Genomic DNA, 24,058 nt, shown 5'->3' with positions numbered 1-24,058 from the left:
ATCAGATCTGCCTTCTCTCCTACAACTGGGGTGAGACAAGACAATTCTACCACTTTACTGTTGAGCTGTTTATCTGATGACACACTAAAAAAAGAAATGAATAGATTTATGAATCATAAAATTATACTAACTGCAGCAGATGATGAAATTCATGACTCAGGCTACTAAGATTACCATGTCCCAAATTATACTACTTGCATTTCTTTTATTTATTGCTTTGCAGCTAGTATAATTTGTAGTTATCATCAATTAAATTACAGTCATAAACGTAACTTTTAAAAGATAAAAAAATTGATCATGATGTTGAGCCAAAAAGCAAATAATAATGTCAAAAGATTAACTTTATAAATGCCCTGAGGTATTAAGATATTAACACAACTTGCCAACCTGTCAGCACGCTCTGACTAGGAAATTTTCAATGCACCGAGTATTCAATAAACCAGATTCAGCATTTTGGCTCACCTAACAGCACTAACAGGTTGTTTCCTGACACTGTGTTCTTGCAAAGGACTAAAACTGTAACTTCTGGTAGAGTTAGGAGCAGCAGGAGCTAATACTACATACTACTTGTGTTTGAAATAGTGTATGGGTGGTATGTATAGGCACTACCAAGTATGCCTCAGATGAGCTACTTAGAGCAAGTTCCAGTCCATATTTATTAAGCTTCCCTTCAAAACCTTTTTTAAGAGACACTTTCACTGAAACAAAAATACCCAGGAAGGAAAAAGAGGCATTCAAAAACCAAGTCATTGGTATTCAATATCTCCCCGAGTTCTCCACACCATTTCGTCTGCAGCAGTAGGAACAGAAGACTATAAATAAGAGTGAGATTTTTGATCCTATCTTTAAAGAATAGCCCTTTCATAGTTACACAGTGGGAAAATCTGCAGCACTCACGGCTGGAAGTCTATTATTAAGTTGGAGGGAAAAAGGCAAATCACTACAAAATACCCAAATGTTCAGCCTCATAGTTTATGTACATTAGCAATTACGCTACTTGCAAATGGCACCATGAAATAAATAACAGTGCTTCCAAGAGAACACTAGCACCAAAATAGTCTCACTATCTACAATAGCAACATTTGTAGAGGAAATTTAAGGAATTAATACTGAAATACAAAGTGTATCAAGCCATAGTGACTGAACTACAAAGCCCCAACAGCAAAAGATGTCTCAAGAACGTAGCAGCTCTGAAGACATGCCACTGTAATATAATAAAGTAACTATAACATCATAAAGTCAGGCTCTGGTTAACAAAATGTTTCAAAAAAGTATTAGGAAAAGGACATTAGTGTAAACATACTGTTGTCCAACCAGAACAACTTTGACATATTTCTTTCTTTCATGTGATGTGTTGGAAACTGTGGCCTTTACTGTGCCTGCCAGTCATAAACAGCTTAGGTTATGATTAGCAGCTCCCAGCTTCAAGGGGAGCTTAGCTTTGCTCCTGTGGAATCATCATTTTGACAATTATCTTAAACTATAAGGAAGAAAAGTTGCTGTGGACCAGAACTGCATTTCCCAACAGTAGGTTTGAACTTTAAACAAAGCTTGAGGAAGTTTAAACAAAGTATGAGGGAAAAAAAAAAAAAAAAGGTTTTTAAAATAACATGACTTCTACTTCCATCAGCATTTACCTGCATCTCCTGATCCAGAGGCCAGTAGGGGCTTTTTCTTTGAACCCAGCCTTCATCACAGTAGTTGGACCAAACCATCTTCAGTCTACTTGCTCCAGAAGAGCTCTCCCAGTTTCTCCCCTGAGGGAGTTTAAACTGATCCTGGAAACTGAAACACTTGTACACAAAGAAATCCTCTGAGTTGTGCTGGCTATACAGATTCACACTGCATGTGACTTTTACACTGCACAAGGCTTCTTGTGTGTTTATTCAGTGTTTCAGCTGGTAGGACTTGCACAGCTTGCAATTTACCACAGTTCATGCAAACACAGCATAAAAATTTGAAGTGTGTTAATTACCATTTAAAAATCCTTCTACAGAGCTTCAAGACACTGGAAACACTGTCTACTGGATACATAACTCTCATTCTCCTTCAAGAATTGTCCTTGTATCTACTCTGCTGCCTGGGCAGGGCAATAACCCACTCCAGGGTACATCAGACAACACTATTAAGAACTTGCATTTCACAGGTCTTCAGGTTCTGCTAACACCACAGTCGTTGAGAGCAGCAGAAAAACCTTATTGCCAGAGTAGGGAGAGAGAACAGAACTTCTCAAGAATTTGGTTAGAAAGAAAAGCTGCAGCAGTGCATGGAGGGCTCAGTAAGCGATGGAGAGGGGGAATGTATATGTTCCCTCAGCACTTGTAGCTAACTGCGTGCACCCAAGGTTCTAACATGCACTTTTACAGTACAAGCATCCTAGGCCACATCTGGGAGAAGAGAAAACCCAAGACACACCTAATAAGGGCAAAATTTGCTGTTGAGACATGCAAAGGAATATCATCTTGTGTCTCAAAGCCCCAAGGCTCACATTCACCATCTTCTTTGACTTCAAACAAGGACTCTCTCCAGAGCTGTCATGTCTGTCAGTATCCAGTGTAACAATGGCAGGTGGTACAGCTCCTGGCTTTGCTGAAACAGGCCATGGAGTTGGAAAAGGAGGTCAGAAAGAAGCCAGAGGGCTGCTAAGATGACAGATTAAACTTGTAATACCATTTTCAGAGTACCAAAAACTTCTGGTCCACACCAGGACTGCCAAGGTGAGACAGAACAGATCTGGTCTGCTTCACTTGTACTAATGCTACCAATTGTTAAGGCTGCAGGGAAGTTGAACAGGTGAAAGTTCACAAGAGAAGAAAGGCATGTCAGGGAGTTGTGGCAAGCTTTCCCATCTCTGCAGTACAGGAAGTGCAAGGGGGTCTCACCCAGGGCGTCTCAGGCAGCTAAATTGCTGCTGGCAACACAATGACAAATATAAACCAGCATCACATCTTCACACAGCAGAGCAAATCTTGTTTCTCTCCACCTGTTGGTAACATAACTTACAGCATTAACACACAAATGCTAGGCATATATAACATACTAACTATATTTACGAAAAGTCCAATTCTGCATTTTAACTCAGCCTTCTACATGGTGTGGTCCTGATGTATTGCAGACCCTGAATCTAGAGCTGCCAAAACCCAACTCCAACACTTGATCCCATGTGCCATCGCCACATGTGGTAGCAGCAGATTTAGGACAATTTGAAAATTGTTTATCTAGCCATGGTGTGTCTGCTGTGAAAAGCACACGGTCCAACACAACTGCTGCAGGAGCTGTAGCACAGCACAGTATCTTAGTGTCTGTCAGCACACACCCAGAAATCTGAGGAAAGTTTTCACCAGGGTTTTAAATTATATGAATGAAGATGAGGCTCTCAAACATTCATCACAGTCTAGAAAGTCATCAGCTAGCAAGCTATCAGACTTCTGATTTGAAATCAGGATAAATTCATGCCAGTTTCTTTGCAAATTGGGGAAATTCAGTGACTGCAGATGAAATCAATCTTTGCCCATTGAGGGAAAGTTCTTGAGGAAGATACCTATGAAGGAATATAATTTAACCTGTAGGAATATAATTTAACCTGTCATATGTGCATATGTTAAAATGCCTGCAAGTGCTAGTTAGAAGGACTCTTAACTAGCAGAAATCTATTTTGAAGTACAAAATATCCACCCCAACCCTTCTCAAAACTACATAGGCACAAGTATTAAATACTAATGAAGTGAGCAGCAAACTACCTGGAAAGATGTGGTAATATTATTATGGATGTTAAGGTGGGCATGAAGAACAGAAGAGCAGGAGTCTCCAGACCAGAGGTGAGCATCAAGGTGAGGAGTGAGAAGAGAACATAACTCTGAACAAGTATCAAAGGCAACAGTCCTCACAAAAGAAAGTTGTCAACACCTAGGGCTGGAACTGCAGGCTTACTGCTAAAGGCTGAATACCTTACCTCCCAGTAAAGCAACACCCAGCCCCTGACAGGCCCTCAGCATCCTGGTCTGTGCAAGGACTCTGCTAAGACTGCTAACACCAAGGAAGAGTGAGGCCAGTTTCCTTTGGGCTTCTTGGAAGAAACAGCAAGTGAGCAAGGAGGCAGATGGCTCCTACAGGATCATTTCAGCCTCCCTTTCCCTATCCTCCAAGTACCCATTTCCAGCCAGAAGAGATGTGGCTGAAAGGGATGTCTCAAACCACACAGCAGGCAGTCCATTACCATAGATTAGTATTCAGCTTTGGCAGGAGAGCTGCACAACACAGCCCTGAAGCCACCTATTTTCTTAAGGCCTCTGGCAAATAAGGAAGGAAAAGAAAGCCGAAGCTACAAAATTACCATAGAAAAATGTCAACATAGAAACAAACAGAACTTGTGACACTAAAACTTTAATCAATGTTTAATTCAAATAGAAAAGGTTCATACATAACAAAAAATTTCATAATACAGCTGGTAAAGACATTTTGAATGATCTGCAATTTATTTTTTTTAAATCAAGCATAAATGAAGACTTCTGGTTTCAGAAAACCAAGAATGTTAACAGTTTGGGGATTTAAGTATACTTTAGTTTGCATGGATTCTGGAGCAGGAAAACCAGGCAAATATTTATTCTGACATTTGTTACACAGTATAATACAAACAATCAGGTTAGTCTAACCTCTCTTCAGGGTTTAACATTCATTGAAATTAGAGTTAGAATTTTAATAATGACATTATTAAAATGTTAGTTAATAGGGAAAGAGTGCAATCAGTATTTGGAAAGCATTCCACAAGACTTCTTAAATGTTTATATTCAGTGACAAGGTATTATTCTTCTGTGATTTCTGTAATGAAAATATTTATCACATTAACCAAAAATTTTACATAAAAATATTTTTATGTCATAAAAATGCTTTTAGTATTTTACGGTCTTTGGTTAGGTACACTTTACAGAAATCAAAAAATCAGCATCATATAATGAAAAGAGGATGAGCATCTTACACACTATTCCATATTTTAAAAAATCTAATTTTTGTTTAAGGATAGAAAACCAAGAATAATATCAAATATGAGCCTGCCAAGGGTATCTTCTACCCACTGTGGACAGTATTATTGTACCTGAGGGTTCCCCAGTTCCCCTGGTGCTGCTGCTTGCCTATTACATAGTGTATTTTGACATTGTACATCCAACTACAAGCAGCTTCAGTAACTCTCCTGCAAAATAGCAATCTGCCAACAGTGCTGTCCAAGAGCAACACCCAGAGGCTAAACATACTGCTACAGCAACACTGCACACTCTGACCTGTTCCTTCCTGAGAAGAAAGGAAACCTTCATAAAGATAAGCAACAATTTCCTGTACAGATAAAGAGCTGACAAAATTTTTCAATAGAAATATCAACAGCCAAGTGTTGCAGCCAAACAAACCCATTCATGAAAATCACACCCTCATAGCTACTGTAAAAAAACATTTAGTAACAGGTGATATATGCACACAGAGCAGTAGGTTTTGCAAAAACAGTAGGTTTTGCAAAGGTGTGCATAGAATATTTTGGTTGGCAGCAGCACAGCAAAGGAGCAACTAGAAAAATGGCTGCTCTCTAGAAAGCCAATTGCATTTTTCAAAGGCAAAAAGACAGAAAAGAGGAAGGGTGCTCGCCATTTCTTTTACCAGTTTTCAAAGCAGAATATTGGGGTGTTTACTTAAATCCTGAAGGCAGGTACTGTAAGAACAACTGGTCTATGCAATAAAAAAATTCTTCAGCAAAAAAATATCCTATAACATCTTTAAGAGGAATATGTTATCTGGATCTAGAGCATGAAGAGGGATAGAAAACTCAATAAAAAACCAACTCACTAAAGTTTCATCTTAAACATCTCTGGCATCTAACAGGACTGGTCTCTGTAAATTTAAAGCCTACATTTGAGTAAAGAAAAAAGCTAACAAACCAAACCAGAATACAACCAGTAAAATCATACTTATAACTCCAAATACTTAATTAGAATAAAACACACTGAAAAGAAAACACAGTGAAGACTGTATAATCTCAAAAAATTAATGCACCTACCATTTATAATTTATATATAACCTTTTATACTTTAGGATTTCAGATCAGGTCAATGATTTCAAAACAGAAGTCTCAAAACACCTGATGGAAAAGTTTTCATCTCTTGAGTAGGGTTTGCTCCATTCTCCTTGGTTAATCACTTTTTTTTCAATCTGTTGTCTCAGAATTTTGTTTTTTATGTGGCTCATACTCTTCACCTGGGTGCAGTGAAACTGGAATCACATCAACTGTGAGGAAGCAATCATTCCGCAGCACCTGCTCAGGCATCAGTCTGTTACAGCAGAACAAATTCAGGGGAAGGGATTTCATTTTATCATCCTACAAACAGAGGGAGAAGGATTTCATCAGTAAGCAAAACAAACTCGATTACAAATAACAACCAAGCATTTGATGAACACATCTTGTAAGTTTTTAGGGTCTAAAGCCTTCAAAAGATGTGGTACCATAGCATTCCCAATGGACAGCAACATCATAGTGCTCGTTAACAACAAAATTCAAGCAAATGTTCAGCACCAGGTCTGTCAACCCAGTGCCAGCCGGAAGAATGTGAGGTTTTGAAATTTTGAAATATGAATTCACTGAACTACTATAAATTCCAGAAATACTCAAGTTGGTCTTTCTATTGAGAACAAATTAAATAGGTGCCATTCATAATTTTATAATTTTATCTATTAACTTTTGTCATATTGTTTTATCTCTCTACAGGAGCAAAGGAGGAGAAGAGCACAAAGTAATGGACTCTAAATCAACAGCAGCTATTTTGCCATCACTTACACTTAGGCTCTTTGGATTTATCAGAAGGGATTACATGCCTAAATACTTTGCACATTAGCAGCACTAGACTCCATACACAAAACATAAATCCACAGCTCTACACATATGCATAAATACCAGCTGTGAGCAGGAAGAGGACACACTGGATTTGGGCAAAGAGGCTACAAGAAAGACAATCTCAGATGCTGGTCTAGAAATATAAATTACCAAAACTCAACAGAAACAGAATTTTTACACAGGAAGGCTTGCTCGTTCAGTCTCCAAGCCAGGAGCTCCTTTGACCTGGGTCAATATTAACAGCAAAATACAAGATAACTGTACATCTCTCACCTATCCCTGTTTCACCCAGAGAGAAGGATATGGGATGTCAGGGATTGTACACAAGTAGTCAAAAACTTGAAGACAGAATCAAGCCAGTTCCAACTGTTTCACTAATTATTAGTCACGTCCCAAGTAACCTGAAATCTAGGTTAAAAGATGAGATCTGAAAACTGTGTCTCTTGCAGGCATAAAGGATTGTTCAACATTAATAAAATATTTTAAATGCTCGAAGGAAAATCTGTAGCTAAGAGGATCCAAACGCATGCAAAGAAATACAGGAGTGAACCATGATTACACACTTAAAGTGCAGAAAATCTGAGCATTTGAAGAGCTTGAAAAGCTTTGTACTTGAGTATTTGCATATCAAGATACTGTCAAATGTCTGTCAACAACAAATATCCCCTTCTCACACCAAGGAAACTGAAAATTGATTCTACAAGGAATACGGCTGTAGGACAACATTTCGTCATGTTTACTCCATTTTGTTGTGTTTGATCTTACTTGCTTTTTTATTTTTTTTAATACACAAAACAGCATGTTGAAACAGACTGAACATTGAATCTTGGTGTGGCTAAATGAGTGGCTGCAAGATATTACTGCTAAACATTGCTCCTGCTACACAGTTACGTAACGTTAATATTCCTGTTTTAAAGCCTTACATTATTTTCCTGTGGCAATTTTACATTTGCTGAAAAAAAAGCAAAAATTTTACTAGTTACAAGTGTGCAATTCCTCTGGGCATGAGATTGAGATGGAAGTGAAATTACCAATCTGTCAGGAGCCTGCAGATGGGCATGGAGATTAATTCTGACTAAGCTGATTATAGATAAAGCAGTTTGAGGCAAAATAGATTTTCCCCAAGAACTGGGACAAGGATTAACAGCCAGAGGTCTAAAAGACTCCCCAGGAAACAGCTGAAAGATATTTATTGGTATTACAGTTCTTAGTAAAACTCTCATCTGTATTTCTGTGCTCTGCAGGCAGCACAGATTGCTTTCTGGAGAACTTTAGTGGTTGGGGCACATGAATGTACACACATCCAGAATGAATCCTTAAAAACTGCCAGCAGTGCTAGGTTGATTAGGATTGTATCACCTTACAAAGTCAAACTCAAATGTTTCTTTTCATCAGGTAAAAGAATTTGAAGAAATTTGCTCTTATTAATAGCTGTAAAACTTATTAATCCCTGCTAGAAACAATACCAGCTAAATTCATTAATTACGAGAATTAATTGTGAGATAAGAGCAGCTCTTTGCACTTCAGAGGGTACCTGCAACAGATGAACACAGAAGCATAATATTCCAAAACTTGCCATTAAAATTTTGATTTGCATATTTCAGACCTTATTTACAGAATATTGTCACAGCAGAAATTTTATGGAAAGCAGAAATGAAGCAGCTAATTTTAATGTCCCAAGTAATCTTTTCTACATCCTTGAAGTAAAAGTTTTCCTTACACATGAGAGAAAGTTAGAGGGTTTTAGTATCTAAGAATTATTATGAACAATCCTGAATGCTGCTCTGGGCAGATGGTTCTGTACAAGTTTTGTGAAATACATTTAAAACCCCCTAGCTGGCCCTAATCTTCAGTAATGAAGTACTGAATCTTCTTTCCTATAGTATTGTGTGTTTCATGAGATTCACTTAACTTTTAGTAAAAAAATCATTCAACTATAATGAGCAATAAGATACACTATTTACAGGATAACCTCCCTGGTCAAATGTTGCATGTTTTATTCTTCTGTTTTCCGTGGTAGTGTCCTGTTGGAAATAATTTTGCAGAAGGATTTGTTAGACAGTCCTGTACATTATCAGTGATGCTTTCACCACTGCAGAAAATGGTCAAAGTGAAAGTATTAAAAGAGATACTGTAAAGAAGTCATGTAACAAAACAAGATTATTTACTGTACTGTGTAGGTGATATGCAGTGATACATAAGCTGCCCTGCCAGGACACTGAAACCACTGCAGCTGTGTTGGCCTGGTACTGGATCATGACATTTCCTTAACCTAAACGCAGTAAACAGGACATATTCAGCTCATAATGAACACAACTCTTGTAATTTAGCTCCACGCTTAAACAGTCATCTCTGAAAGCTGGCAAATCATTAATACACAAGTATTACTAAGAAAGAGGGATTTATTATTTGGCCTTACTCCTGGCCAGAAGACTGAAAAATTATAGAAAATAGTTGCACAAGAATATGAACCTGAGGAAAGACAAGCACTTAGGTAAAGAACGCACAGATATGAGGCTATAAAATTATGTGCTAATGATTAGCATCCAAGAGAAAGGTAAGTTAGTGAAGACTGACTTCAAAGTTGAAGAGCCAAATCGTGAAGCATGAAGGTGCACAGATCTACTTGTTATTCTCAAAGAGTCACTGAGACCCTAGGCAAGGATAAGCTTCAGAAAAGGGTCTGCAAATAGAGTTCAAGGAGACACCAGCTGCTGTCATAAGGCAGGCAGAGAATAACAGTTGAGAGTAGAAAGAATGAAAACATCAACAACAATTTGTATCATGCAGGCTTCACTTATCTTTTTTTGTTTCAGAGGCATATGAAATCTTGCTGCACAAAAAAGAAAAACCAAACAGAGAATAAGGGCACAGTGCACTTTTTCAACTGCATTTACATTATTAAAATTTAATTTGGCTGCTTTAATAATGCTCAAACACTGTGCAGTCATTGTGTAGTAAGAAAGATTAAAAAAGTCAACTTCCTGACTTCAGAAAAAAATAGGTTTCTAATACAAATTCCTCCTTTGAGGCTGAATCTCTATTACTTATTCTCTAAGTCTATAACACAGTATAATTCAATTATTAGTTGCTCCTTCTGAGATCTGAGTTAAATATTAAGAGCACTCTGGGGCTTCTTACCTTCTCAATTGTTATTTGTACAGGCTATCTAGAATTATGCAAATAGTCAATTAAGAACATTTTTTCAGCCCAGCACTTCAAATTAAATATTTCACTTTAAAATCCAACCAACAACCTCTATACAAGAACAGCCTTTCCGTCCTCATCTGACAACTGACTTACCATGAAAACCTCTACTTCATGTGTTCCATCTTCTTTTTATGCCAAATTCCTGGTTTTGAATGCAAAGCTGTAAATTAAAAGATATATAATACATAACACTGGTGGGTTTACCCCTTTAGCTTAATAAAACCAAACATCAGTCAAGGAGATTCACTAGGTTCCAAATGAAAATGTATTGATATGAAAAAATGTCAAGGAAAGATTTTTTTTTTCTAATTTTACAGGAGGGTAAAAGGCAAGGGGCTTAATCCCCTACACAGAAACAAGAGGGAAAAATAATGTTAGAAGAAACTCTAAGAGGTCAAAAGAAATAGAGTTTTAAAAATATGACTGAAAAGTCCCTGCCCAAGTTTTATCCTAAAGAAATGCTGAGATAAACACACTTTGTCTGACAAAAGTGAACTTTGTACTCCTAAACCAAGTAAAATCCCCCCAGTCTTCATTATTGCCTAGAAGCATATTTGAGTACAGTATTTTTCAGACACTGCCTGCAAGTTAGGCTGAAAATGCCTCTGTCCTGAGAGATTACATAGACAGCAAAAGGAAACGTGTTTAGTCAGTGCTGGGTTCTTGGGACACAGATCAGCAGAGACCTTGGAAAATCACTATCTCCATTTTTGAAGGGGCACTGCTATGAAATGAGGGAAACACAATTTCAGATGCTCAACATGAAACTGGCAACTGCTGAACACAATACTAAGAACTTTCCATCAAATGATCAAAGCAACACCAAGTCTGAGCTGAACATCAGTTACACGCAGAGCAATCTGAAATTCACCCAGCAAACTTGGATGAGGCTCCTGAATGCCTATCTTGCTGCACCCCAGATATTCTCTTCAAGAAGAATCAATCATTTGTAAAACTGTCTTTATTCCTTTTGGTTTTGATGGGGGGTTTTTGTTGGGTTTTTTGGGGGCATTTTTTTTTTTTTTGCTTGGTTGGGTTTTTTTACATTTTCTTCAGTTCTCATTTCTGTGTGAAAAACCTTCTGTGTGAAAAATCCTCTAGAACAGAGCAAGATCTGAATAATGGTAGCAAAAGTGTTCTATCTAAATCCTACCATGTTAATAATATATAAACACCTATGATATCAAGCTACACTTAAGTTAATCTATTTTATCACTCATTTATCCAAATAGAAAAATTACTTCATTTTAAGCAACTGCTCTGTAAGTGGGGAATAAAACACAATGAAGAGTGACTTCTATATGAATTAGCATCACCTTCTAAGCTGGTGGCCGTTACCCATCAGCTTGCAGTTCACATCTCTTTTAGGAATTGTTCTTAAAATGCAACAGCAGAGGAGGCTTTACTGAATAACTGTAGAGATGATGGAACTGCCAGTATTTCCCACAAAGATCTGCCCATATACCTGGAGCTCCAGCTGGTACTCAGAGAACCAGTTCAAATCTATGAATTGTCATGCAAAATCATTGCATGGGAACATGAGCACTGGCTGGGCAGCTTGTGGCTTTTCAATTTTAGGAGCTTTGCTGAGTTGGGGAGGCAGAAATACAGTGCCAGAATACAACAAGGACGTGGAGGAGATGCTGTCCAACACATCACCTAATGCAGGAAAGTTGGCTGCTTCCTCCTTCCTAACATACCAAGCACTAAGAAACTATTAAAGCTCATAAGGTGGCAAAGAAGACAAACTCCAATTTTTCTCAGATTAAAAAAAAAAAAAATTACAAATACAAAAAGACATTCAGCACTATTTTGAAAAATTTCATTCTGCCAGGTTGCCTATTTTTTCTTCTCTGCCTTCCTGCTTTTTACCTGTTACTGGTTGCTTCCCCCCTCCAGGTTTACAACATACTTTGGGACTCTCTACTGTCAAAATAAAAGCCAGACCCTGAGTTTCTACCCCCTTCCCCCTTCTACCTGCCCCCCACTCAGCCAGCACCAGCTCTGGCCAGACTGGAGGATTCAAGTCTGCAGATTGGCAGGACCCCTTGGTAACACATCAGTTGCCAGCTCCATCCTTTTGTGACCACACAGAAAGTAGGAGCACTGAGCAGTACAGACACCCTTACAGAGAAGGAACAAATCTGATCCAGGCTGTGAACCATGGGTGAAATGTTCCTGCTCTGTCACATGAGCTGCTCAGTTCAGCTGTAAGTAAGTCATCCTCAGCTCCTGTGCTTTTCACAATTACACCATCTGTACCTAGAATGACTTCTCAGAAAACTCAGCTGTCAACAAGTAGTACAATTCCCTGTCTATGACAGTTGGAATTGATTTTTATATTAAGTAAAAGAGAAGTTTTATTATGTCATTTCAAAATCACTGCAATCATCAGACTGCATTAGGAATAACAAAGTCTGTGTATAATTCTCATTCTGCTATTACACCAAGCAACAGTAATCTACTACATCAGGATTTGAAAACAGCTTCCATATAACAGTTCTGGAGTTGAATGTATTCTCAAATGCATATTTTACTCAGTCTCCTTCCTGGAAACCCAAGAGAATCTCTGAAAACCTAATCACTGAGAAAGGTGTTTCCTTTATTTATATGACAAGCTGAATGTTCTAGCCTTTTGCCTACTTGTTTCCTAAGACAAAGAGATTTTTTAAAATTTATTTTAATTAGCTGGTCACATATAAAAGTCACAGCAATGTCATTAATCTACCAGCAACACCAGGTTCCATAATTCATCCACTTTTTTCTCCCATAAGCAGGCATTTTCTTCATGTCACCTCATTACTCAAGAATCCTTTTCCCAATAGGTTTCCTTAGTGCATCTCATTTTAAAGCTCTCTTGGGAGCTTACTGCCCCTTTACAATGCTCAGAGGCAAAGGTTCAAGTTCTTTTTTTCCTTAAACATCATCATTAGAATAATTAATGTACAATCAAGCTGACAGCAGCAAAGCTGAAGTAGTATTTACCTTCTTTAAAGCTCTCTGAGGAATAGTGAGGAACCCTGAAAGCTGGAACAGAAGCTGACTTCTGTCACCAAGGAGAAGATGCACACTTTATCAACAAAGATAAAAGTAACCAGCACAGTAGAAAGAGTTGAACAAAACTGCTCATGCTGTGAACAGCACCTATCACCAGAGGGAATTAGTTAAAAGCAAAGTGTCATGGCTAGAGACTGAAACAGAAAAGTCTATGTAGTTTTATTTTTTTCCTTGATGGTTGGTTAGTGGAGTTGTTTGGGTTTGTTTTTTTTTTTAAACCACTCAAGCTTGGTCTCAGGGGCCTGTAAAGCTTCCACATTTGAAGGCAAAATTGAATTCAGAAAACAGAAACTGTTCTACATTGTTACCTCTTACTTGGAATAGACAAAATTAATGTTTCTTAACCCATCTGAACAACACAGACAAAAATTCCAACACTATAAAGTCTGGTTTTTTCACTTCTACTGGGCCTCTAAGCTTTTCACAGTTTTCTTAACAGATAATAAATAGTGAATAACATGTCTTCTATTCAACAACTCCTGTGCCTGTTTTTTTTTGAACTAGGAGGAAAAAAAAAAGTCAGAAATTGTTAAATCTTTCTACTTTAATATTTTACTCAAATGCATTAAAGAAACAGCCTGGAGCCTATTCGAATTCAGCTTTTCAGGATCCTTCCACACCGAAGAGGGTTTTTATTGAGTTTAATTTTAATTACATTAAAAATCTTCTGAAAAACCAACTTTCTGCTTAAAGTTCAATCCCCTTAAGCTACATAGTGCTGATTTTGTCACGAATCTAGAGATTCCAGCTTTCAAAGCATTATTTTTAAAGAAATTGTCTTTGTATTCAAACATATGAAATGAAGCATTGACTAAGGCAATGTACCACTGGGATTCTGAAGCTTTAAACCAACTAACCTCTCATCACCAATGTACTCCTAAAATTCTCTTCTAAAAAGATAAAGAGACATTCATCAAAAAGAAATTGTATCAGAAAGGTTTAGAAATAAATAAGGCATAAACTCACCTCAACACTGGCCATGGATCTATTCTGTATGACAGTGATTACTTTATTTATAACTTTATTGTAAGTACTTTATTTATAGCTTTATTGTAAGTACTTATAATAGTACTTATTGTGTACTTCTGTGCTTCATCATGCTCCTGATTGAGTTAGAGACAGAGAGAGTAAAGATTGAGAGTCATTCTTCATTTATACACACCAACCTTTAAGATGTGAAACCTTGACTGAGAAATTCCATTGTTAATGGAAAGATTATTAGATTTTTCTCTCTTCTTATAGAGATTCAAAAAGGGAAGCTAGCAAGTCAAAGAGTTCATCCAAGAGTTTCAACAGAATAAAACTGCCTGGTACTTCTGTGCAGAAGTACAATTTCATATTCCACATGCTACTAAAGAGTTTTTTAAGGCTAGCACAGGTAAATAGATGTGGAATATTAAAGCACACAAGGAGTGTAAGTCACTGCTTCTATCACCAAGAGCAGTCACAAGATAAACTCCTGGTTTTTTGTTAGTATGATGCCACATCAAAGGACAGATGCAGTATTTATTGAAGTGGCCCTTCTCTGGCACAGCAGGGACTGTCATTGCAGAGACAATGCAAGTACCTCAGAGTGAGCAAAAGAGAATGGAGGAAATGCTTTTTGGAAAATGTAAATAACTAAGAAAAAGGCTCACACCAGCACAGAAAAAGAGTACTGGTAAGGCAAAAGCACTTGTCCCATGTAAAATGAAAGTGATGAAAAACTGTTTCTCTTAGGACTGGAAAAAGTAAATTTTTGTATACACATGGACCCAGAGAGGAAACCCCATTAATTCAAACAGAATTTTCACTCTATTTTCAGCACATGCACATAATCTTGGTAAAGCTCAAAGAAAGCTTCTCAGCACATAGAGAAGGAAGAACCAGCTTTCCCAATATTTCTTAGTTAAGCCAACTCAAGAATTTCATCCCTACTGCAAACCACTTCCTCTGCATCTGAAGATGCTTATGGCATCAACACTTCAAAGAGCAGAAAGGAAAAAACCCCAAGTCTACCCAAGCAATCAGCCTTGCAATTGAAAATAAGAAGTTATCAGTCAGACAGCACAAACAAGTAAGAAATGCAAAGAGTTAGACCTCCTGGAAATATAATCAGGATTTGTGTCAGATCTCACCTCACACTTGAGTAATATAACAATTTCTAGAAAGAACAGCTCTGAGATTCACCAGGCAAAAATAAAGTTAATTATTCCCTTGACTGGGTTTTATTTTCCTAATCTCATTATGCTTATCATAATATGAAACAGTAGAAGAGTCAAAATCCCTCTCCTATTGAGTTTCATGTCAAAAATCAACATATGCTGCCCACACAGCAGTAGACAAGATTTCCATTCCTATATGGTACTGCCAGAGATGAAGACACATCCTGGGATCTATTTCACAGTTTATCAAGTGTGACACGAGGTTAAAGATTTCACCAGGAAACCGTAAGTACTTTCATAAAAGTCAGAAATAACTTCAAGATATAAAATATAGAAAGATCAGCTTATAAAAGAAAAATCCGTAAGATCAGCTTATAATTACACTGAGCATTGTTTTTAGTACAGTTTTGTTGCTCATATCAGCAGAAAAAGAGATATTAATCTGGCAACCAGAACTAAAAGAGAAATATGGTGCTGTATTTAACAGGCAAGATACACATAAGAGAAACCTGCAAAACACACTTTGTTCATGTACCTATCAAACTTGTGTATTCCACTAAATATTGTGAAATGTTTTATTGTTTCAAGCTTAACGGAACTAAAAAAAAATTTAAAAAAAAAAAAAACAAAAAAAAAAAAAACCTTGAACAGTGCGTTCAAACAGACTTTCTCCTGAAAGCCTGGAGATTCATACTGGAAAAAATTCATACAGTCTCTGAAATTTTCCTTGTCTGTCACTGACCCAAACCTATACATTTCCTATTTTATAGATTCTCATAAATGCTACTGTAGGTGAATTTGGATTCAGAAAAAGAGGGAGAGGAGTAAGTATTGAAAATAAAGAGAAAGGAAACACTTCAAAGGAGCATTTCCTCTATACAATTTCTCACCCTTTTTTAAAGGAGGTAGAAGTTAAATTGCAATGGAAAAATTGCATAGCAAAGTTGAAATGACAAAGAAGGATAAATGAAAACATCTTCCTTCATCTACCAACTAGTGCTATACCAATCCATACCAAATTTGTGTACACTTCCTGTACCTATGAAGTTTTTGCAGAAAAATTCAGATTTGAAATAAGTAAACCAAAGTTGTTACTATATTAAACTTCAGCCATGCTTCTACATGCAGAATATCACTCTGAATTGCAATCACAGAAACCCACCTGCATGTTTGTTTGCCCCCTCTCATAACCAACATGATTATAAACAGCTGTAAGTAATTACATTCATTAACATTATACTCTACATGACATGCACCAAGTCTAAACTGCTGCATCAGGCTACAGTAAATGCTCTGGGTACAATGAAATGCAAGAGCAAAAAACTTATTCCCCATGAGAGGGCACAGCCCTTGTTGTTATGTACAGCTGACATGGACAGGGAGGTTGTGCAGACACAAAGAGAATATTTATGGATCATAGTGACAAGAAGGAGATTGAAGAAGTTGGGCCTGCAGGAATGGAGAAGGAGCAGCTGAAAGTCCTTCCAGGAAGATTGAGTCCTAAACTGAGAAAAAGCATAGATATTAAACACAGGGGTAAGAAGGTCTCTAAGTTACCTCCCTACTTTGTGCTTTCTTTACAAGCAGAACTCAATGAATGGTAATCCATTTGCACCATCCATCTCCTTTTAAGACAAATAACCTGCAGCCAATTTCATTGCTCCGAACCTCCTACAACTCAGACTGAGACAGAGCATCAGAATGCAGAATGGTGTGCACTTTATTTGTATAAATTCTCCACACCCAGTATTTCAATGAGAAAGAAAATCTATTATGTACTTGTTTACAGACTGTACCTACAATACATCCAGTGAGACTGGCTGCTCTTTATGTAATTCTTCATCAAGAAACATTTTTGAACTAAAACCTTTTAAAATCTGAAATCTTTCTCTCCAAAGGCAGCTTGAAAGAACTAATTAAAGCATTTCAGTCACACAACCAAGGTGGAAGAGCACGCCCAAAATTATACTTGCATAAAAGCACTGGCATTCCTGTTTTCTTTTGAGAGGACATATTTTGTATAATCTCCAGCTCACTGCACCAAGAATAAAGAAAAATTAACACTCTATTCCTCAATGCATTACCTTTCACTCTGGTTTGAGACACTGAGATTTAGAGCCATTGTACATATGCACAATCTCCCTGCCACAAACAGTTGTCCCTACTAATGCCTGTGCCTCACAAGCTTGGATAGACAGTGTCACATTTCATCATTTTCACCAACAGGAAAGACTGATTGTTCTTCATACACTTTGGATGTCACTGAACCAGTCAGCAAGAATTTGCAGAGTTGTGTCCATATTATTTCTGACACCAATTAATTTCTTCATTTTAACACTCATCCACTCAAAGAAGTAATGAAATACCTCCTGAGTCATCTGCTTCAGAATCTTGACCATACATCATCTCCAGAGAAGCTGTCAGCTCCTGTGTGTCAAGTGAATCAAACAAAAACAGGTTTGCATACCTGATGAATACTGTGACCACATATAACCCAATAAAATCAAAATTCATTTTTCACAGAAATTAGCACTATCTACTGGTGTAAAATTATTTCTACTACAAAAGTCTCTGTCTGTATCCAGTGAAGAATATTTTGCTTTATTTTACATTCCACTTTCCTATGAGATCAAGTGCAAGTATGTCTACTAGAAAATGCAATGCAAAAAAGAATCTCATGCAAAGATCATCAACTCTAATTTTTAAACTGAAAGCATGGAAGAAAAATACACCACAAAAAGCTTAACAGCTCATAAGAAGTTATTTGTATTCTTGTTACTTCTCCCCAATGGACTTTGTCATGCTCTTCAGGATAAAGAGCCAAATGGGATTCAATTTATAATGGTCCTCAGAGAACTACTCAAACTCAGAAAAAAATATCAGAAACAGAAAACAAAGTGAATCTGTATTAAGAGACAAGGTGAGCAGCCAAGGAATGCTTCTGAATGTAAGGCTTTTGACCCTTGAAATGCAGAGGTAAGAGCAACCAAGTAGAACACCAAGTAAAATGATTGACAGCACCACTAAGGCTGGAACAGCAGTGGCCTCCCCTTTCTGAGGGCTGCAGGTATTGTGGAGGTGAGGACGTGAGTTTAACCAGTTTTGTAGAACTATGCATGATGATGCCACAACCTGAACTGGCACTCACTACAGACACACCACAGCAAAAGTTCAGACTGGGACCTGAATTTCTTCACACTGTAATTACTGAATACAGAGGCCAAAAAAAAAAAAAAAAAATCCAGAACAAACAGTATTTTATAAAAATTATAAACCTACTTTCATAAGAGCTGCTACAGTGAACAGCATTCATTCCATACAATGAGCTGTTTAAACAGCAATTTTCAACTGAGCCAAGTGGCATGAGCTTTGTACTGATATGCTTCCCTATAAGTAAGTACCAGGAAGAGGTTTGTGCTGTATTTATGGAGACTATTTAAATCATTCATTTGCATTTTCTTAATTGCTGGGATTCAATACACCAGGATACACATGGGTAGAAAATGGCAGGGCAAGGTAATAGCCAGGTTCAAATGGAACACACTGAAGGAGAGAGAAAAAAATCAGCCCATTTAACAGCAGCCCAAAGTGGGTAATAGAGCAGAGAAAAGTGATCAGTAACAGTTTCATGTCCAATATCACATTCTATTTACAAAAATAATAGCACTAGTCACACCAGAGGAGTATCTGCATGTATTCCACCAGGCTGTCCTTAAGGAAAGAATCCTCTAAGTTACATCCTATTTCTTCCCATTTATTTTTCATACTATAAACACAGTAATCTAAAACACTAGCAATTTCACCAGCTTGAGCATGCAGAAGCAGGCTCCAGTTCCCAACAGAAGAGAGGACCATCAAACCCCGTTAAGCTAAACCTCAGAATTCAATCAACACACTTACTAGCAGTATTTCAGTAGCCCTTCAAATATTTGCAAAACACTGTTAAAATTTCTCTGCTAAACAATTAGCTAGAAGATGCTTAATGCCTACCACCTAGTGGATTTGCACAGCATAACTTCTGAGCATGCACCCAGGGAAAAATACCCAAACCAACTCTAAAACAGGAAAAAAAACCTACAAACAACACACCACAACTCTCCTCCATCTGAAGGAGCAGGATGCTCACAGAGCCTCCAGCAATAAAAAGCCATGGAATGCTGCCTATCCAGTATCATTTCCAATTAGACACCAATCTGTATATCAGAGCATTAAAAAAATATAAGTGTATCAAACATTTTCTTAATGGCATTGAAAAATGAATCCATTGGAAATTGAGTAATTCCATGAAAATTTGAATGCTTCAATTCATTACTGCTGCTTCAACCTTACACAAACTTATGTGCAGACTGCAACCTTGGTGATTTTTCATAAGAATGCAATCTCATATATGTGTGGATGAATAAATCTCTGGAATTTATACAGACAAGCTGCCCAACTACCAACAAAATGTTCCCTCTCCACACACACTTGCACAGTCAAAATTAGGGGCAGTAATGTTTCTGAAGTAAAAAAGAAGAAAATATATTATTTCTAATAGTAAACTGCTTTTTAATTGCAGGTTCTCTCATTAACACTTGACTTAAAAATATTCTGCGCTTGGTGAAGTCTTGTCAGTCATCAAACACAGTACCATAAAATAAAAGCTAATGCTCAAATCCAGGATCTAGATAATAATTCCCCTCTGGAAATAAAACATCTAGGAGACCAGGATCAAAAGTTCTGTTAAGAACTACAAGTGTCAGCTGTATAGCTTCACTTGGAAGTGTAACCTAAAACTTCATCTGCTGCTGCTAGGTCTCCAACTATAAAATGCTTCACATTAGGCAAACACCCTCAGCAGGTTCTCAGCGTTTCAAAATCAATACTGATCAGAGCAACTTCCTCACCTGTAATGCTCTTGAGTGCTCAGAGAGGGGAGGTTGATCCACTTCCAAAATTAATTCTGTCACTGCTGAACACAAATTCTGCTGCAGCTCATCTCACCTGATAATCAATTAATCTGTTTCTTCCTATGCAGAAGTAAAAGCAAGTCAGAAACTCTCACCCAAATAACCTAGAAACTGATACCAAAAAGGCATTAATCCTTGTGAATTACACATAACACAATACATACCTGATGAGAAATTAATGTAAAATTTTTAAACCTCTGCCATTTTTAAACCTCTGCTCCTATGACTTGACTGCCTTGCTTCACAGAGTAAAAATATGACTACATGATCAGACAACTAAAGGAAGAGTTTCTGCATGACTGCTGATAACATTGTGAGTCTTAACTGCTGCTGAAAACTTAAAATGTCCTAGCTGTCCTCCAGTTTTTGATTGTATTACAAAATTTAGAATTTGGATTATCCACATGTCCATACATCCAAAAAAACCATCCACAAAGTCAGACTACAAAAGATTTCTGGCTGGAAAATAATTATCTAGAATTAAAATGAATTCTTGCCTTCTAGCAGGAAAAGCAGGTGACCAGTGAACTCCCTACTGATTATTGGCAGAAAGGTCATTAAACTAAAGATAATTTTCTAGAAACAAAAACCAAAAAGCTTCCTTGAATGACTGGCAGGAATATTTAGAGGAACCCCATTTTCATATCAGACAAGGTACCTATAAGACTCAACAAAAACAATACTTTTGAAATGGATGAAGGAAGTTAAAAATCCATATTCAGAAGCAGGCTTGCAACATTCTTTTCACTGTGACTTAACCCACTGTGACATGCCCACAGAAATGTGAAAATATATGTGAACATGGAAGACCAAGCTACAGCTTTACAGACTTGCTGTAAAGATTTGCTATTCCCTTCTACATTCTCCATATCTCCAAAAATGAAAGGTAAAATGATTGAAGTACCTCTAACACAGTGTCCTGACATGTGTTCTCTTCCCTACCACACACACAGACACTTGCCTCAAAATCTTGGAAAGTCTAGTGTGGAGGGAAATTAGTGAGGCAAAAAGTCACAGCAGAAGAGTTACCAAGAGTTACCAGTTTCACATGGAGCCAATGAGCAACTAAATTAACATCTCCAACCAACAAACAATATATAATATAAATGTATCTGCAAACACAGTTAAAATAAGTATGCAAAAACACAGGTTCAGAAGTGTTCTAAATTTAGTTTATCAAGTGAAATATTAGAAATGGACTTCATCAGGAATTTTTAAGTATCCACAGAAGATTGACTAGAAACCTTTTACCTGTAACAAACAAGGGCAGAATGAAATCCAATGGATGGAAATTGCAAGATGGACAAACTCCAACTAAAAATAAATTCCCAAGTTGTTGGACACATTGCTCTAAAAGCTTAGATTAGCAGTTGAACAGTTGCTGTAGTTCATCCAGACATTAATGGGCTGGATAACAAAAGCCAGTGGATTAAGTTCTACTACAGAAGGTGAACACAATTTATTCATTCAACACTTGAAAATATGAAACAACAACAGAAAATATTTAATAGGCACTCCTGCACTTTTGGGCATCTCTGGTGACCAAAAGCACACACTTTTGTTACAGACTTCTTTCTGTTTTTCCTGCATAAGGCAAGAGTTATTATGTAAAAAAATACTGTAGCACACTGCATGAAAAATAATAAGGACCCTATCCCATGATGAACACTTTCCAAGACAAGATTTCTGCAGGATTTTACTTCAAAAACTAGAGGAATAGAAACTTAATGTAGCAGAAGATTCAACCAGGTGACCAAATTCCAGTTAATACTAGTTCAAGCACTAGAGAAAATTTAACAGTCTACACATGACTACATGAAAATCCAGGAGCTCAACAGATGGCTTGGGAGCCACAGGACAAATCTCCTTCCAACTCGTGTGCATGGGACATTTAATGGCTGAGATAATGCCCATTAGATAACTTCACAGAGCATTAAGTACACAGGCAACATTTTAATAGTCTGCTTTACAAAGATGGAAACTGTTCACGCTAGCAAACAGTAGAATTAAATTCCTTTAAAAGAAGCTAAAGGCATTTCAAACTACAAAATTCAGTTTATTAAAAAAAAAAAAAAAAAAAAAAAAAAACAAATCCACAACAACAACAAAAACCACCATGCAAACCACCACACATAATCAACCACCAGACTCAGTCATATCACCTTCCAAGCCAGCTTTCCATCTTGTTTCTGATAACCTTAGCAATGCTTATGAAAGTCCACAAGAGCAGGTTTTGGCTCCCTTTAGTGCAAGTTACTACTTTGCAGTATATGGAATAGCTAAAGAGCTAAAGCTAACTCTGGCATCAGCTTGCATCCTTCAATGGTTCGAATTATCCACCCTCCCCCACTGAATATAAACACTACAATCTCCAATATGTTTCAAAATTAAAATCACAAATTAGCAGACACATCCACATAAAACAAGCTACAGAGTCTGAAAAGTCAGTATGTATATTACACCCTATTACTATGAGTGCCTACTTGAGCTGCAGTCAAGGGAACTTCTAATTACCCTTTATTTTATCTGTAAAGCTGCCCTCCTCTTAGCAACATTTCATAGAAGAGCTGGTAAATTGGTCAGCACCACTACATTCCTCTTTGGACACAGAATTTACATTAAGTTCTATTGGTTTTGAAATTATTTTTAAGCCTCTCCACTCCAGGAGAACTATCTTTGTTATTTTCATACACACCATGTCCCAGTGATATCCCAGTTCACTGATTATCTCCTTATGTTCCCAAGACATACGTTTTACAAATACTTGGTTAAGAACAAATGTTCAAGTCACTCATCTTTGTTTTTGGGACAGTATCCAGGAGAGACACAATTAAACCAGCATAAACTAACTAAGAAAGCACAGGCAACGACAAGTGAAATAATGCCATTTACTCTGCACTCAAACTTCATTTGGTTTACTCACACCTGTGATAGTTGTTTGACATGCACCAGGTTTCCCCAAGGCAAGACAAGATGTTCAGCTCCAGGAGCTTCAAAACAAGTGAGACTTGTGACAGTGAGAGAGGGCAGCAGCACTTTGGAGATCTGGAAGGAAGAGCACATTGCTTAGGCAGCTGATCAGTAAGATCTAACTCAGTAAAGCAAATTTTGACAGTCAGGTTGACAGATTAGGCAGAATTAAACAGTCTGCTTCAGTTTAATAGCCAGCTCTCTCACCCATCTGTTGGGGTTCACTCGGCTTCCTGTACAATGAATTTGCATGAACTTCATTTTAACTGAGCTGGAAACAAAATCAGTGACATCATCACACTTGGGTGCACTATCAAAAATATTAGCTCGACTACCTACACTCAGTATAATTTAAGTGAGTTGACAGCAGAATAGTAGACATGTCTTTTTACTGTGTGCATCTTGGACATTTCTTCTGTTTGAAAATACCATAGCCAAGATTCTATGGAATGGTACAACACAGAAAATGGATCCTTAAAAATTATTCTCAGCAAAATAAAATGTTATGTCACTACACTGTGCATTAAAACAGGACAACTTTTGTGGCTCCACAACTCTAGCATGATGCCAGCAAAACTCATGTTTTGTATCCTTCACTTACCAAAGATTTCACAATACTTAGGACAAATTCCACAGGAGTCCGAAGATGGGCTGCTTCCAGCTGCTACTTAGTCATCTTGAAAACTGCATTAATTCTGCAGGGAGCTCTACTCTTCCACACTCATTACCACTTGCATACCCTGTGCAGCACTCAGACACTCTGGGGGATAGCTGACATTCAGGAGAACTCCTCTCTTCTTCATTGTTCCCCGTTTAGAATATTTGTGAGATTGCTATGATAACTTCCCCACTTCAGA

At 37.4% G+C, this 24,058-nt stretch overlaps 2 long non-coding RNA genes across 4 annotated transcripts; one reads left to right on the top strand and one right to left on the bottom strand.

Annotated features, from left to right (window-relative positions):
- Nucleotides 1–6,014: 6,014 nt before the first annotated feature.
- LOC128804585 (uncharacterized) lies at nt 6,015–12,122 on the bottom strand. Of its 2 annotated transcripts, none has more exons than XR_008436116.1 (3): nt 12,059–12,122; nt 10,175–10,241; nt 6,015–6,358 (listed from the first exon to the last, which is right to left on the bottom strand). It is a non-coding gene; the product is annotated as an uncharacterized LOC128804585 (long non-coding RNA). The 2 variants fall into 2 exon arrangements; XR_008436115.1 differs by lacking the exon at nt 12,059–12,122 and adding an exon at nt 11,954–12,052.
- Nucleotides 12,123–12,201: 79 nt separating this feature from the next.
- LOC128804597 (uncharacterized) lies at nt 12,202–17,770 on the top strand. 2 transcript variants are annotated; one of them, XR_008436120.1, is made up of 4 exons: nt 12,202–12,291; nt 15,454–15,567; nt 16,053–16,106; nt 17,509–17,770. It is a non-coding gene; the product is annotated as an uncharacterized LOC128804597 (long non-coding RNA). The 2 variants fall into 2 exon arrangements; XR_008436119.1 differs by lacking the exons at nt 15,454–15,567; nt 16,053–16,106; nt 17,509–17,770 and adding an exon at nt 13,078–13,190 and having other exon boundaries at nt 12,226–12,291.
- The last annotated feature ends 6,288 nt before the right edge of the window (nt 17,771–24,058 follow it).

The sequence above is a fragment of the Vidua macroura genome, chromosome 1 (assembly GCF_024509145.1).
Source record: "Vidua macroura isolate BioBank_ID:100142 chromosome 1, ASM2450914v1, whole genome shotgun sequence".
NCBI classification, from domain to species: domain Eukaryota; kingdom Metazoa; phylum Chordata; class Aves; order Passeriformes; family Viduidae; genus Vidua; species Vidua macroura.
This window is presented reverse-complemented; position numbering and strand designations above follow the sequence as displayed.